Genomic DNA, 14,716 nt, shown 5'->3' with positions numbered 1-14,716 from the left:
TATCTTTTGGCCCAGAATCAGCTCACAAGCTGCCAGTTGGCACAAGTGCAGAGTTTGCATGGATGCTCCCCCTGCTTTCATGCTTAACACAGCTTTATGCAGCCTGACCTAACAGTCATAGCTCAGTTATAATCCACATTTAGACCTAGGAGAACAGTGGAGGCACAGCTTTTCAAACCATCTGAGCTACTATCAAATGTCTTGAAGATATGAAGCAAAGAGAAAGCTGCTGACCTCTTCTCCCAGGTAACAAGTGATAAGATGAGAGGAAATGGCCTCGAGTTGTGCCATAGGAAGTTCAGATTGGATATCAGGAAAACTTTCTTCACTGAAAGGGTCATTGGGTACTGGACCAGGCTGCCCAGGGAGGTGGTGAAGTCACCATCCCTAAAGATTTTAAAAGGTGTTTGGATGAGTATCTTAAGGTCATGGTCCAACAGTTGTGCACAGGGAGATGTTAGGGTATGGTTGGACTTGATGATCTCAAGTCTTTTTCCAAACAGGTGAGTCTATGTTTCTACAGGCAGTAAATCATCCTTGTTTCACTCACTCAGGTCCACAGGGTGTTGATAGAGCTTGTTTCTATCTTTTAACAAAACAATTACCAAGTAGCCAGTAAAGCTGACTTGAAGGAGTTTAGAGAAAGTACATTTACAGGCAACCCTTATTCCTTACTGTCTAGGCTATTTTTCTCCATTCCATTTCATGTATTTGAGCTTATTTCAGCTCATTAACACAAGGAAATCACACTTACCCTTTGGGAATGAAAGCATCCACTGCCCAGCTTTCCCATGGTTCTTTATCTTCCCTACACTGCAACAGCAACACTTTCCCTACAAGCACCCTGTAAAAAAACACTTCTTTCTTCCCTACATTTATCACAGGAGAAGGAGAAGAGCAGGGAAAAGTGAAGAAACTACTTTGACCACTGTGGCCTCTCCTAAATTTATATGAAAAGTACTGACTCAAAGGAGAGCTTAATTAATAAATACCTTTAAAAAGACATGCCCTGGAACACCATTTTTATTTTACAAGGTAGATGCTAACCTCAGTGGTGCAGCCAAAATCTGTTCTGGTTAACAGTTTGTTGATTTAATTTCTACCTTCAGGAGACTCAAAGGCTGAGAGCCAGAGAGTGCCCTTCGTATGGATTTTCAAGGGCACAGCTATCACCTCTCACTTGTGGATGAGATCATTCAGCTCTGTTAAATTCTAGATGGGATGATGACATCTCCTTTCATGCCAAAACTAGAAGGTTCTTGCAAGCAAAACTCATCAGCCTTGAGATATGGGAGGATCCGTTCAACAGCTCGTTTGGTTTTAAGTCTATCTCTTTAGAGGGCAAGAGAGAAAAGAAGGGAGGCACTCTGACAGAGATGGAGCAAATTATTTCTGGTAACTGTTCAATAAGATCCAATTTTACCAGGGATAATAAATTAAACCATTTTCAAAAAGCTGGGAAGCTACTTTTAGATGGAAACATCCAAATTTGAGAACCATAGCAAACAAAACAGACCCAACTTCATGCATACTACCTGAAGGAGGAGAGCACCAACAATCGAGATGATTAAATCCCCCCAGTGAGACCAAAATACAGATCTGCTTCTCAGGAGATACCCAAAGCATGCAAGGTCTTCATTTCAGCAGCAAGGCTATCAGGGCTAAGGGTTATGATGCCAAGAAAGTAAGCACAAAGGATACATTTCCTCCAAAACCCCAACACAGCTGTCCTCTTTTTTTGGCTAGGTGAGAAGAGCGACCCACCCCAGACTGCTAGATCTCCATCAGTTACCCACTGTTAAATCAGCCTGCACATTCAGATATCACAGAATCACACAACATTAGAGGTTGGAAGGGACCTCCAGAGATCATCAAGTCCAACTCCCTTGCCAAGGCAGGATCACCCAGAGTAGTCTGCACAGAAATGCATCCAGGTGGGTTTGGAAAGTCTCCAGAGAAGGAGACTCCACAACATCTCTGTGCAGCCTGCTCCAGGGCTCTGTCACCCTCACTCTAAAGAAGTTTCTCCTCACATTGAGGTGAAATCATCTCTATTCCTCTTTGTAACCATTGCTCTTTGTCTTATTTCTGTGCACCACCAAAAAGAGATTGGCCCCATCCACTTGACAGCCACCCCTCAGATATTTATAGATATTGTTCAGATCTCCTCTCAGTCTTTCTCAGCCTTCTCTTCTGCAGACTAAACATCCCCAGGGCTCTCAGTCTCTCTCCATAGGGGAGATGCTCAGGTCCCCCAGTCATTCTCATGGCTCTCCTTTGGATTCTGCAGCAGATTCCCATCTCTCTTGAATTAGGGAGCCCACTGGACACAGTATTCCATCTGTGGTCCCATTAAGGCAAAGTAGAGGTGGAAAAGAACCTTTCTAGCCCCGCTGACCACACTTTTCTTGATTCACTCCAGGATGCCATTTGCTTTCTTGGCCACAAGAGCACATTTCTGTCCCGTGCACAACTTGCTGTCTGCCAGGAGTTCAAGGTCTTTCTCCATGGAGCTGCTTTCCAGCAGGGCAGAACCTCAACCTGTACTGGTGCCTGTTATTCTTCCTCCCCAGATGCAGGACACTGCTCTTGTCCTTATTGAACTTCATGAGGTTTGCCTTCACCCAGCTCTCTACCTTGTCCAGATTTTGCTGGATGGCAACACAGTCTGACAGGGTGGATTCAGATAAGAACCTACAATACATATTTCATCCCAAAGAGCTTTGCCACTTTGCTGTGAGCACACTGCAATGATCAATTAAAAAAAGCACCTGAAGAGCACATATCTTCTCTGCACCCATGCAGCTAAAGGAATCACAGACAGCTCTAAGGCCACTAGATTAACTGCAGAGATGCCATCAACAGCAGGGAAAGCAGCATGTTTAACAAACCTGTTCTGAAAAACCTCATAGTGAAAGGAGCACAGCTCCTTCATGGGAAGAAAGAGTAAGGCTGGAGACAGAAACCACGGCAACCCCCCACCTTACACACACAAAGGTCCAATGCCGGCAAGCTCAAGTGCCCCAAGGCTAGGAGGCTGCCCAGCTCCCAGGATCTGCACGTACTCCACTCACAGCATGAATACAGAATCCTGGATACCTGCCCCACAGCAGGATCGACTACACCTAGATGAACTCTGATAAATAAGCATCTAGCCTGTGCTTAAAGCCTTCCAGAGACTAAATTCTACAACCTTGCTAGGTAACATTGCTCCCCCATCCTTCCCATGCAACAGAAGAAATTCAGAGTATGCTTTAAAGACCATTATTTCTTATCTAATTCATCTGAACTAGAGAAAAGATTCTTCCTCCTACCTAGAGCAGTTGGGTTTTTTTAAGACTTCAATTCACCCACTTCCACTCTCCCACTGTTGATCTTTATACTAAGCTATCTTTCCTCAGGTCACAACATCAGGTTTTCTAGTCCTTGGGCAGCTCTTATTCTACTCCAAGCAGGTCTTTTCTTTTCCAGTTTGGTTAACACCTTAGTTGAAATATGGTACTCACAATTTCCATTTCCTATCCACACAGTGCCAAATTCATACACAAATCAAGTTCATAACCAAACATTAATTGAAAGTATAAACAGCAACATTTGGTTTTCCTCCAACCACAAACTCTTTTACTCCATCACAGTCTGAAATTAAATTGACACATTAGTGGGCCTGGATCATTCCAGATTGACTGCTATCAATGGGGGTCTGGGTCATTCCAGATTGACTGCTATCAATGGGGGTCTGGGTCATTCCAGATTGACTGCTATCAATGGGGGTCTGGGTCATTCCAGATTGACTGCTATCAATGGTGTATAAACAAACAGATGTCTTCCAAGTGCCTAGAAGTAGTTTGACTGCTCGCTAGGTAGTTTCTAGCAGAATCCCTTAAGAGAAGAATCACAGAGCACATTGCATACATCCTCTTGCTCATTACAAACCAGCAGCTTTCCTGACCACTTTGTTTGAAGAGAAAGACATTGATATAAAATAAGCCTTTTGCACCCAAAAAAGTCTGTCACAAGCACAGTAAGGCTACAGCCTTGAACCTGCTGAACAACCTACAAAATCCAAGCACCTCATTTCCTCTCTCATACCTGTACCACTTTTCTCATTTTTAAGGTTCACATACATAGCTGTCCAAACAAGAGCATGTCAAATAGTAAAGCTATGAAGAGGTGTCTTGAGTGGCCCTTCCAGAATCTGAAAGGCACCTACAAGAAAGCTGGGAAGAGACATTTGTGGCAACAGAACAAGAATAAGCTTGAGGAGGGCAGATTGAGACTGGAGATCAGGAAGAAACTCTTTACAGTGAGGGTGGTGAGATACTGGAACAGGTTGCCCAGGGAGGTTGTGGATGTTCCCTCCCTGGACATGTTCAAGGCCAGGATGGATGTGGCCTTGAGCAACCTGGGCTAGTGGAAGATTTCCTTGCCCATGGCAGAGGGGCTGGAATTAGATGATCTTAAAGGTCCCTTCCAACCCAAACCATTCTATGAATCTATGAAGCAGAACTACAAAGGCAGACATCTAAGATGATTGGGTAGGGCTTAGACATCTGTGCCTGTCACACTTGACAGTGCTGTTGAAACAAGGAGCTCAGAGTTTAGCACTGGAATGCTGGGTGACCTGTTGACAAAAACCATCAAGTGAGCAGGTTTAATTTGTGTGAAGTGCTGAGATAATTCATTATCAATGCTTTCTGGGTCAGGGATAAGTGCATGCAGTCACGTGGAGTTTACTCACAGTACAGAGAAAACAACAGACATTTATTTATTCATTGCCAGGTTTGAGACATTTCAGTGTCTTTCAAGACAGGAGTGGGGAAAAAAAACTAATAAATAATTTCAACAAGATCAACTTAGGAAAAATATTAGGGGGAACGACAAATGAAAAAAAAAGAGAGGGAGAAAAGACAAAAAGAACTATTTGCTGAAGTTTGTAAAGGACAGGTAAAGCCTTTGTTCTGCAGAATATAAGCACCACTGATTCTTAACTTGATCAGGACAGGTTGTTCTCTTTTTGTGAAGTCACAGGACAGAACATCTTTCCTCTTGTCTCTGTTTCTTATCTTCACTGCCCTGCAGAGATAACTGAGCAATGGTGTAAGAACGAGATTAGCAGCAGCAACCACTTCCTGCATCAATTCTCCTTTGCTCTTCTTGTCAACATCCTTACAGGAGATGAGGAACTTCTACTTCAGCTTAGCTGGACTGTGATGTCCTCAAGGGTTACTGTGAAGAGGAGTCTAGTCAACTTCAGATCATGTTCACAGGGAAGGGAAGAGCTGCTGCAGGAGCAAACATACTCTTTGATGGCAATTCCTTACTTGGCAGATGGAAGACTGTTTCCCTACAACGACTGCAGCCTCTGTGGTTCTGCAGTCTCTGCCACTACCACCAAAAAGAGGGACATGGACCTACTAGAGCAGTTCCAGAGCAGCACTGCAAAGATGATCGGAGGGCTGAAGCACCTCTGCTGTGAAGACAGGCTGAGGGAGTTAGGGCTGCTCAGTCTGGAGAAGAGAAGGATTCAAGGGGACCTTAGAGAAACACTTCAATATCTGAAGGGGATCTACGTGAAGGCTGGGGAAGGACTGTTTAGAAGGACATGTGATGATAGGATGAGGGGCGATGGCTTTGAGCTTTAACTACACACTCACCCAGGCCCTGCTTTGAACTTAGAGCTCTTTGAACACAGGAAACAGCTGTTGCTTTAATACTCTGTGCCATCATGCAAGGAAAAGAGGAAGATGAAAATCCCTATGTCCTCAAAACTAATCAATGCCAGCCAGAAAGAAAAGTTCCCATCAAGCACCTCTCCAGTCCTGCAGGTGCAGAGAAACTGGGAGCCAAAGAAAACTACCTGATTTAAAGCAGCTTTAGAATTTCCTAGTAACAAAAAGAAAGAAATCACTGCCTAAAAACATACAGTAACATTAATATGAAGTCTGATTAATAAAGCATTGAACACTTGTATTAATATATATACACAGATACATATCTTTCTGGTAGGAGGTAAAATAGAGTCACTACTACCTAAAGCAACCTGAAAATGCATGTCTCATTATCACTGCTGGTATTATAATGGTTCTCACAGGCCATTATGCCAACTGAAGCATGACAGTATCAGGAGAGCTAGTACCTCACCTGAAAACTCACTAATCTACACATTCTTCTGCTGTAACTCAGCCTACCCATCAGGTTTACTTGCAACTGGCAACTTCCCAGCACATTTGAAACTTGTGTTGAACCTCTTGGTGGCAGGCAGAAAACACCTTGCCCCCAACAACAGAGTGTTTTCCATCTGAAACTGAATGAGCAAGCATTCACAGCTTTTGTGTTCAGCCACTAATGCACATTAACCAATCTATTAAGGCACATAATTAATGAGGTAGTGTCAAGCTTGAAGCCAGCAAAGCACTGTGCCTGTGCACGGCTCCCTACAGCATGTTGGCATCGTCGCCTGTATCACATCCAGTGCTCAGGCACTTGGAGCTCAGCCTAATTAGTTCACTGCAATTGAATCTCAACTCTAGCCTTGATTCAGCTGCAATGCAAGTTTTGAAAGAGGCCTATCTACACAGCCTTGCACATTTGTTGGGTTTTTTTCCTTCCCCCTGGCATCTGAAGAGCCAAGGCAAGGAAGTGTGCCAGAATTGCCCAACCAACCATCTGACAGATAGACAGAAACGTGAATACTGCACTTACTGGTTTGCTTAAGATCATTCATGTGCAACTTTTTAAGGCAGGCTAATTCTTTTCCTGGAGGAAAGTAAACACCATGGTAGGACTTGAAATGTTATACTGGAAGGTTGATAAGAAAAGAGAGGATCCTTACCCCCAGCAAAGCCTGCCCAAATTAAAGCCATTTATAACCTCTATGTGCGCATTCCACAGAGTTGTTTTTCTGCTGCACACTACCTGCTTGCTTCGAGCATTAACATCCAGAAGTTCACAGCCTTTTGCCTCCAGCAGTTATTCCAAACCCTAAGACTCAGTACCACCACCCCCCTGAACTTTCTCCCCTCATGCAGCCTGCGGACCACAGGTCAAGATGACACTCAGTGAGGTTTTCTCTTCCCAGTAGTCAACTATATCATGCTGCATAGGTCAGAACAGAACCTGAATTTGTGGAATCATTGCTGGAGATACTGTGTGCCTACAAAAGTTATTTTAAGTGGAAGATACCAAACTTTTCTCCCTCCTTCCCCCTCAACAAACAGAACCCAACCAGTACAGGTTGGGAGATGATCTGCCAGAGAACAGCCCTGTGGAAAGGGATCTGGGAGTGCTGGTGGAAAACAAGGTATCCATGGCACAGCAATGGCCAATGGGATCCTGGGGTGTATTAGGAAGTGTGTCCAACAGATCAAGGGAGGTTCTCCTCTGCCTCAACTCTGCCCTGGTGAGACCTCATCTTGAGTACTGCATTCAGTTTTGGACTCCCCAGTTTAAGAGGGATGGGGATCTGCTGGAGAAGGTCCTGTGGAGGGCTATGAGGATGATGAGGGGACTGGAGCACTGCCTGATAAGAAGCTGAGGGACCTGGGGCTGTTTAGTCTGCAGAAGAGAAGACTGAGAGGAGATCTAATAAATGTTTATAAATATCTGAGGGCTGGGGGTCAGGAGCCAGGGGACAGGCTCTGCTCACTTGCTGCTTGTCAGAGAACAAGGAGCAATGAATGGAAGCTGCAGCACAGGAGGTTCCAGCTCAACACAAGAGGGAGCTTCTTTTACTGTAAGGGTCCCAGAACACTGGCATAGGCTCCCCAGAAAGGTTGTGGAGTGTCCTTCTCTGGAAACTTTCTAGGCCTGTCTGGATGTGTTCCTGTGTGACCTGGGCTAGATTGTATGGCCCTGCTCTGGCAGGGAGGTTGGACTCAATCTCTCTGGGTGCCTTCCAACCCCTGACATCCTGTGATCCTGTTTCCACACAGCAGCCATTTAATGTGACAAATGATGGTGGCTTACTCTAAGTGATTTCCAGGCACTACTAGTGAGTGACATGGAGGCAATCTGGTGGTTGGTGCTGCTTTTCTTTCTGATTACAGTCAATGACTAAGTGAACTTGGGATTTTATGTTTTCCCTTTTTTTGTCAGTTACAGAGTTATTAATATCTGCATTTCTTATCCTACTGGAAGTGAGAAACAGGGAGCCCTCCTGACATATAACTGCACTGTCACTTTTGAGGGCCTTGGCACAGACTTGGGTTGGTCTCAGTCACAGGAGAGTCAGCCAGTCCTCAGAAAAAAAAATGAAACTTCTGTCAAGTTACAGATTGGGAAACATGGCACAAGCCTAGAGCTGAAAGCTGTATGCTTGCCAAGCCAAATACTGTCTCAGTCCTTCAAGTCCCAGAGAAGCATTTTCAGGCAATATTGTAGTGAAGGGGCTGCACTGTGCAAGAAGCAGGGAAGGAGGGATGGCAAAAGCTGCAATTCACTTCTCCACCTCATCTGCATCCAAAATCTGCCAGCTCCAAACTGCAATATCTGGCCAATCAGCAAACAGAGCTGACCCTGCAACAGCATCTCCTAAACACTATCACACTGTCTTAGCGTACAACCAGCTACAATAATGGGAGAGGCAAAACCCCTTCCCTTCTGCCCTAGAGTATGTGGAGTTGGACTTCCAATCCCCTTCTGTCTGAGATAAAATCATTAGCAACCATACTGACACACAGTGCTAGATTGCAAAGGTGTCCACTGTGGTGCACATCAAAACCTAGACTGTGAAGCAGAGCTGAGGGGTGGGAAGAAAAGTAATGAAAGCTACAAATATCACTTTATTTCCACTTCATTTTTTCCTACTGTAATCCTGAAACATGTCTGTGACCTCAGACACCTTAATAAACCACTGCACAGCTGTAACACACCACAGTCCTGAAAACCTGAAGTGACAAAGTGGCAGATGCCTACTATTAAAATTGCATCTAGCATGAAGGGATGTCAGTACCCAGCTCCCCTTAGACTAGGGGACACTAAATGCTGGTTGCAAGCCACGGAAGCTTACAGACAGAAGTCATATAGTAATAAAACATCTGTTCACATCAGCCCCTGTGTGCCAAGAAGCATAATCCCTCTCTCAAACATTCTAGGAGGACCAGTCTGACCTCAACTGAACTACCTCAGTCTTGACAAGACAAAAAGCTAAACCTGAGTCTTCCTGCAATTGACTATATCAGGAAGAATGTGACTGTGCCCATGTTATTTTTCTTTCCTTCCACTGAGAAAAGCCAGGCTTATTTTGAAGGATTTATAGCCCCTTTTTAAAATAGAAGTAATAATCTTGAAGACTGCCTCCAAGCCACACACACACAAAAGTAGCTCTAAACATCTCAATAGTCATGTCCAAAACATAATACTTCATATCACAGAATCAACCAAGTTGGAAAAGATCTCTGAGATCATCAAGTCCAACCTCTCACATAACCCTTCTAATTAACTAAACCATGGCATTAAGTTTAGTTAGTGCCATGGTTTAGTTAATTCAGCCTCCTTAGAGTCTCTTACTCAGTTACTCTATTCCACTCAGTTTATTGTGTCTGAAAGCAAGAAGAGTCCTGGGATGGACATCTGGATTATTTTATTGATCTTTCCCTTTCCTCAACAGTTTATGCACCAAGCACAAACCACTAGGTTTGGAATTATGTTTGCAGTAGATTTGGAAGCAGGACCATAAAAAAAGGGATTTTAGGTTGAAGCTATGCTTTTCCCTCACTGTGCAGTATGCAAAGAGCACTCTGCCACTGCTGCATGGGCTTTTATAACCAATAGCTGACACATAACTGGAATACTCCATCTACCCTCGTGCTTCTTATCTCTGTGTGTGCACACACGTGGCCACACTCCTGAGAGCCTGCCTGTTTCCAGCTGCCAGCCTCCCAAATCTCAGCCACCAGCCAGTCCGAGCTTCTGTAAACATCTTGGGATTCAAAGAAACTCAATGGCAATCATTGCTGATTAAACCTAAAAAACAAGGCAAATTGAACTAGGTACAGGCACACAGAGATAAGATAGAAGGTGATTATCTTGCATGGCAACAAAGGAGAGCTGCCATACCGGAACAGACCCATGGTCCATCGGGTTCCAAACCGTTCCCTCTGGGAACAGCCAACACTTCAAACAACTCGGGGAGTCGACACAGTGTATGCTGCCAGAAGTCATTATTTGCCACGCTGAGAACAGGAGAAATCACCAGAAAGCTCAGCTTAAGCTTCTCCAGGCACACTTGAAGATGTTTTGTTTAAAAATGCTCTTCCCCCCTGCATTTAAATCTGAAGTGATGTTTTTAAACATCTGGAGACTTCACTCATCCTTTACAGACATTTCCAACACAGACTCAGGAGAGAGTGGTCAGGCACTGGAATGAGCTGCCCAGGGATGTGGCAGAGCAATGTGGGGTGTTTAGGGATATGGTTTTGGGTGAACCTTGTAGAGTAGGGTTATAGGTTGGACCTGGTGATCCTGAGGGGCTTTTCCAATCTGGTTGTTTCTGTGATTCTGTGATTTCAGCAGCCACTACAAGGGCAAAATTTTAATTTACTTCATCCCTTCCACCTCTCTTCACAGAGCCTGAAAGCTCAGTTCGTTACAGCCACAAACCATTTCACCTCTCTCCCAAGGTGCTGCACTGCTATGATAAGTATGATAAGATGCCCTAGCTCTGAAGGTCATGGAGAATGGTGGCACTCAGTCATTGCCTCACCTCTGACAGCCAGGAGGCAAAGGGGGCAGGGTTGGTGGCTCTGGCAGGACACTACCACCCAGGCAGCCATATCACAGGGCAAGTTCTTGCTTGCAAAATCCAAGTTTTGAGGCGACCACCCATTGTGTTTGCAGAAGCCATGCATGTAAACCTTCACCTATTGAACACAATTTGCTTGCACTGGTAGAATTAAGTCTGCTATAAACTTCATGTATTTCAATGAAACTTAATACCACAACAAACCAAATCATGCAGTTGAAATTGAAGTTTCTATGATCTTCACTGGTAGTTTTAGAGAGGTTTTTTAAGTGATAAATTAACAGCCAGCTCCTCATAAAGAATTTCCCCAACCTATAGAAATCTAATATAAATGAGGTACAATTCATTTCTTATTCTGCTCAAATGAGATGTTTCTGCTTTTTGGTCTGAGCAAGTAAAATGAATGTCAGAAGAAAACTGTGCAGAGTTCAACTGATTTAATGAGGAATAATACCAAATTACCCTGTAAGTTTAAAACCATCAACAAAAAGAGAGAGAATACACCTATTTTCCAAGATTCAAAGTGTATTTCAGCTGCCTTTTGAAAGAAAGAATTCAGAGGTAAACAGGTCATTGGCCTGATCCAGTACAGCAAACCTCTATTGCTGTACAGGATTTATCCTTTAGAATGAAAGGATAAAATCAGATTCTACTCTTCAGATTAAGGAATAGCTGATGGGCTTCACTGCACAGCAAAACATGCAATAATCAAAACAACATAGAACCACAGAATCAGCCAGGTTGGAAGAGACCTCCAAGATCATCCAGTCCAACCTAGCACCCAGCCCTACCCAGTCAACTAGACCATGGCACCAAATGCCTCATCCAGTCTTTTCTTGAACACCCCCAGGGATGGTGACTTCACCATCTCCCTGGGCAGCCCACAAGCAAATACACCAGCAGAGAATCTGTGCATTAAGTGTGGTGTTAGGCTTCCATTTTCTAAACACTGTAATATAAAACTGAGGAAAATTAAGTTCTGAATATCACTTCTTAGCTATTAGTATTCCAGATACCACTGACTAAGATTCCTGAGCAGGAAAAGGGTGTGACAGGCAATCAGTAGATGTAGCTCTTATCGCTTAATAAACAGCATTTCAACAACCAGGCAGAGATACAGGTGCAGAACAAGTTACATTTACCAGTCCAGGAGTTGTTTCTGAACTTATCATTTCAGTGTCCAATTAAGAATGCAGCTACACACACTGAACAATGCACAGCAGCACAAGAGACAGAAAATGAACAAGTTCTAAGTGCTCATTGCTCCCATCATTTGGGCTAGAACTTGGACAGGAGCCTCTACTCAGTTTTGGTCATTATGCCCCAAGTTAACACCATTACTGTTCCCTTTTCTTCCCCTCTGAACCTTTAAGACAACGACTAAGTCCTTCCAGGCAACTGAAAGCCCCCAGGATAAAGTAAGAGATAGCCAGAGGGAGTCATAAAAAAGCAACAGGCAAATTACATAAGGCTCTCAAGTTCATTTTGGCAGGGTAGATAACTGTCATATCTCACACATCACAAGGCAAAACCCAGCTCTCTAGGAAAGTCTGTTTGTATGCTGACAACAATCAAGTTACTTCCTCCAGTGGGAGAGAAGTGCATGCATGACAGTAGCACGGGGGTGGGGGGGTGTGTGTGTGCATTACAACAGTCTTTTTGAGCTCTGCAGCTCATCACTGGTAACCAGCTACTCGACAGATGCTAGCAAACCAGATGAAAAAAAGTCAGGTCCTCCAGAGTAGAGACAAAGCCACCACAGCTATCCTGGAACAGCTACTTTGACTGCCTTGCCAGTTGGCTTTACAAGCTTCTGCTTTGCAGCAGCTAATAGCCTACCAATGCTCAGCAGCTGCCCAGCAATGCTCACAGAAAGCATTCCTTACTGCAATAGAAAGAAGGCATTCAAGGAAGTTGCTTTGGGAGCCTAGCAGGCAAGAGTTGGAGAGGTATGGACCAAACATCAGTAACTTAAAACACTGTTTTAACAGGCACAAAAAGTGCAAGTGTATCTACCACAGCAATGAGGAGAAGCTGAGATGTCTGAGGACAGTAGACTCAGTTCTCTCTGCTAGAGGGAAATTAGAGGGAGGATCCCTAAAAATACACAACTGAGACTTGCAGGGTGCCTTGTGAGAAACAGTGCTGGTGTTGTTGCCGATGGCAAGTGATGAATTAATTCCTTGTTTTGCTTTGCTTTATGTGCATCTTTTGCTTTACCTGTTACATTTCTCTCAGCCCAGAGGTTTTCTCACTTTCACCCTTCCTATTCTCTGTCCCATCCCTCTGTAGAGAGTGAGGGAGCAGCTGTGTGGGGCTGAGTTGCCAGCTGGGGTTCGCCCAGGAAACAGGAGGGCAGTAGTAGCCTCTTCTGTCTCTTCAGAGTCTCAAGAGAAGGAATTTGCACAACACTTAAGAGACTTGAGAATCTTTAGTGCCACTGTCCTACACTTCTACATCAGAAGAGTTCTTCTGGCAAGAGGGAAAATGCTGGGTCTAAAGCTTACACCACGAGTGTGTGCTGAGGGAAGAGAGACAGCAGTGACTTCCTGCACATGTTACAATCTCTTTCCTAAAGCAGAATTACTAAATCTCAACTCCTGCACAGATAGGACCAATCCACACTGCTAATACTTGCCAAGAAAAAGTTAAAGTTTAGGCAAGAATTTTAGGTAGATCAAAAGATCCAACAGCTTTTGTCCTGGGTTTTCCCAAGCCCACTCTTAGGGCTTAGAGGAGATTAGTTGAGATAGTAAACACACTTTATTGTCCCTTCTATACATCACTTGAGACACCTCAAAGAGATCAGAAATGGCAAAACACAGCTGCCTGAAACTCCTTTTTAGAGAAAACTAAAGGAATACCCATTCCTGAAAGTGTTCTACATTGTTCAACTGCAATTATTAGACACCTCATAATTATGGCCATCAGCTGCTTTGTCATCTAATAGCATTATCACAGCATTGAAGAGAATGGAGCCCACAATTATCCCGGCAGCTGCAGACAGTCATCTCCCAATTAAATACATTCAGGTGACAGCTATTTTCCCCTTTAACAACACAAAGCTGGTACCACTTAACTTGACTACCTAAAGACTCCAGAATTCTGAAATGTGGAATGTAAGAAAAGGGAACAAAGGTCAGAAAGGACCTCTGGAGGTCATCTAGTCCAAAGCACGTTCAGCCAGAGGAGGTTGCACACAACAGCATCCAGGTGGGCTCTGAATGACTCCAGAGATCATAGAATCATAAAATCAACCAGTTTGGAAGAGATCTCCAAGATCATCCAGTCCAACCTATCATCCAGCCCTATCCAATCAACTAGACTATGGCACTAAGTGCCTCATGCAGTCTTCTCTTGAACAACTCCATGGAGACTCCAATCACATCTCTGGGCAGCTTGGCCCAGTGCTCTACCACTCTCAAAGTAAAGATGTTTGTCCTCATGTTTAGACAGAACTTCCTGCGATCAAGTCTGTGCTTGTTACCTCCTGTCCCATCACTGAGCACCACCAAGAAAAGCCTGGCCCCATCCATCTGACACCCACCCTTAAAGTATTGCTAAGTATTGATGAAATTCCCCCCCAGCCTTCTCTTCTCTGGGTTAAAAAGCCTGAATTAGCTTCAAATAATAATTACTTAGAAGTGGAACTTAAAAATCACAACACTGTAATTGAATCATAAACATTGGGTTTTTTTTTTACCAAAGTATTTTCTCCTAGGACTTTGGCCATAAAACATCCTTACCTCTACCCATTATAACAAGCATTTATATCCGTACTAAACAATACATAATGCATATATGCACAGGTATATGTACATATGCAGTACATTATAAGTGTGTATATGTAGTGTGCATGCATACAATAAACCAATACCACGATTCTGCCTGACCTTATTACCCACATCGAACTTGTACTAATTGCTCATAGCTCATCCAATCCTTCCACAACACCTGGGTTAAGAAACACCAGTT

General features: G+C 43.9%; 1 protein-coding gene across 24 annotated transcripts in view; it reads right to left on the bottom strand.

Moving 5' to 3' along the window:
* The window catches only part of KCNQ1 (potassium voltage-gated channel subfamily Q member 1), a 434,341-nt gene that overhangs the window by 361,758 nt on the left and 57,867 nt on the right, over nt 1-14,716 (bottom strand). The window lies entirely within an intron of this gene.

Source organism: Pogoniulus pusillus, chromosome 24 (genome assembly GCF_015220805.1).
Source record: "Pogoniulus pusillus isolate bPogPus1 chromosome 24, bPogPus1.pri, whole genome shotgun sequence".
Lineage (NCBI taxonomy): Eukaryota > Metazoa > Chordata > Aves > Piciformes > Lybiidae > Pogoniulus > Pogoniulus pusillus.
This window is presented reverse-complemented; position numbering and strand designations above follow the sequence as displayed.